The sequence below is a fragment of the Sphaerodactylus townsendi genome, linkage group LG09 (assembly GCF_021028975.2).
Source record: "Sphaerodactylus townsendi isolate TG3544 linkage group LG09, MPM_Stown_v2.3, whole genome shotgun sequence".
NCBI classification, from domain to species: Eukaryota; Metazoa; Chordata; class Lepidosauria; order Squamata; family Sphaerodactylidae; genus Sphaerodactylus; species Sphaerodactylus townsendi.
Genome location: NC_059433.1, coordinates 72,182,248 through 72,185,208, shown reverse-complemented (window position 1 = coordinate 72,185,208; position 2,961 = coordinate 72,182,248).

Below are 2,961 nucleotides of genomic sequence, written 5' to 3'. Positions count from 1 at the left end.
ATACCAATGCTACATCATTTATATACAACTAATGAAAAAATTCAGGAGCCGCGTGGCGTAGCGGTTAAGTGCTTGGACTGCCACTTACACGGTCAGGAGTTCGAGCCCCCTGTGGGTCAGATATCCTGGCAGCTGGCTCATGGTCAACTCAGCCATCCATCCATTCCTTGGTCGGTAAATGAGTACCTAGCACATAGCTAGGAGGTAAAGAATAGCCGGGGAAAGCAATGGCAAACTACCCCACAAAAACGGCTTGCCTATGAAATCACTGCTTGCAGTGGTACTCCAGGGTCGGACACGACTGAAGGGGAAACTTTACCTTTTAATGCAAAAATTAAGTCAGACAATACTTACAGTTATGCAGTGAGTTGAAAGGGGAACTGGCAGAACTGTGGCTCGGTGACAGAGCATCTGTTTAGCATGCAGACGTTTCCAGGTTCAACACCTGGCATCTCCAAGTTAAAAGGACTGGGTCGCAGGTGATACAAAAGACTCCAAAGCTGAAAACCTGGAGATCTGCTACCAATCAAAGCACACCATCTTCATCTCGGTAGGCCAATGACCTGGCTCAGCATAACGCTGCTTCATGGGTTCATTGCCTGAAAATAACTACTCATAGGGGCTTTCCCCACAGAGTTGAACTGGTTTCTACCTAGGTTCGCCTCAGGAAATCCCCACTGCCACCGAGCTCAACATTGTTTTGTCTCAGTTCCTCCCCCTCAGAACTGCGACATCCTTGTTGCAGTTATGAACTACACTTTTCTGCCGGAACAAGGTCGATACCGCTTCGAAGCTTCGAAGTGGGGAAGCATCAAAACGACACCTCATCCGTTCAACCAATCACTAGCCGCTTTTGTGGCATGCGCAGAATGGGAGAATCGTGGCGGGCAGAAAGCACATGTAGCTGTAAACTGTAAAAACTGTAAAAACTGTTAAAAAAAAGAACGCTCCCGTTTCCTGCCGTAACACAAGCACCAATCACGATCGAGGAGCGAAACAGGCACCAAGATGATCCCGCCCACTTAGCTCGGTTCCAGGGGGCCAACTCAGTTGCTGTGGGAGCAGCCTGGAATCGCCCTCCACTGAAGGGAACCGAGTCGACCTTAGCTCCCTTCTGTAGTGGGGAAAGCCCCATAGGGTCATTTTTCACCAGGGAGAAGCAAAATTTAAATGGGATATTGTGGAATGTGGTCTCATCTCATCTTAGACTTAGGCAATTATGCCAGGCTGGAGGGATTTGTCCACTGTGTTTATTTTAGGAGATCGTCTAAATCATTTGCGCTTCATAAGACAAATGAAGAAGTTAAGCAATATTGGCAAGTAAAAACAACTTCTTTGGTAAGGCTGCTGAATTTGCTCCTGTTGATGGCTTCATGTGGCAATTGCTGCAGATTGTCATATTTAAACTTTTCAGAAAAAACACATTTTCCTTGAGGTGCAAAAAATCCAGATAATTCACTTTTTTTTTGTGGGGAGTACGATAAATTCGCAAGGCTGCATTTGGAAGCATTTTCTGTTTTTCCTGGAAGAAAACAAAATCACCCTGGTTTTTCTTTCATAACTGGAGACTAAGGGGCTGAAGCAGGCTAGGAAGTTTGGAGTTTGCTGCTAATATTTTTGCAACTCCGGTAGTTAGGGAGGTGCAACTGGATAGTAAAAAGACAGCATGAAACAATTCACGAAACACATTCTATTTAAAATACTAGAAAGCTCAGCTGTCTTCTACAAGCAGGGTTCCAAATACTTCACAAATGCAGATGTCGCCCAGTTGGGTACTGTGTGGTTTCCAGGCTGTATGGCCGTGTTCTAGCAGCATTCTCTCCTGACGTTTCGCCTGCATCTGTGGCTGGCATCTTCAGAGGATCCTCTGAGGATGCCAGCCACAGATGCAGGCGAAACATCAGGAGAGAATGCTACTACCCTGTTTCCCCGAATATAAGACATCCCCTGAAAATAAGACGTAGCAGAGGTTTTGCTGAAGTGCAAAATATAAGGCATCCCCCAAAAGTAAGACGTAGCAAAGTTTTTGTTTGGAAGCATGCCTGACGAACAGAATACAGAAATATAAGACATCCCCTGAAAATAAGACATAGTGCATCTTTGGGAGCAAAAATTAATATAAGACACTGTCTTATATTCGGGGAAACACGGTAGAACACGGCCATACAACCCGGAAACCACACAGCACCCCAGTGATTCCGGCCATGAAAGCCTTCGACAATACATGTCGCACAGTGTTTGTCAAAATAATTTACCCAGTCCTAAAGGAATATAATATGTTGTATGGATGGAAACCCTGTTATTTATCTTAGCATCACACAACAATAAAATAATCTGCTCAAAGGGGTAACCTTGAGATTCAGTTGTTAGTTCCACAAATCTGGGGGGAATCCAGGTTGCAGAAAAAAATCCGAAAACACTTATGCCTAATGTAAGCAGTTTCCCAGGACTTTTGAGGTAGTTTGAATTAGCAGGCATCCTATAAAGAGAGGGAAAGAAGTGGGGTTTCTTATTGTATTTTGGTTTTACGCAAAATGTTTTTAACTATTACTGTAAGCTGCCTTAAATCATGATCAGTGGTGGGATATAAATATTTAAACAAAATAAAATTTGAGCGGCATATGGGATGGCATTTGAGGTTTCTGTAGCAGCTCAAATGGTGCAGTTGGAGTTGTGAGAAGGGGAAGATACAGGATGTCAGGAAATGGGGGGGGGCAGAGGCAGGTAGCATTTCCCCTTTCTCTTGAAATCCCTTGGATTCCCCTCATAGAGCCAACGTGGTGTAGTGGTTAAGAGCAGATGGATTCTAATCTGGTGAACTGGATTTGTTTCCATGCTCCTACACATGAAGCCTGCTGGGTGACCTTGGGCTAGTCTCAGTTCTCTCAGAACTCTCTCAGCCCACAAGGTGTCTGTTGTGGGGAGCGGAAGGGAAAGGAGTTTGTAAGCCACTGTGAGTCT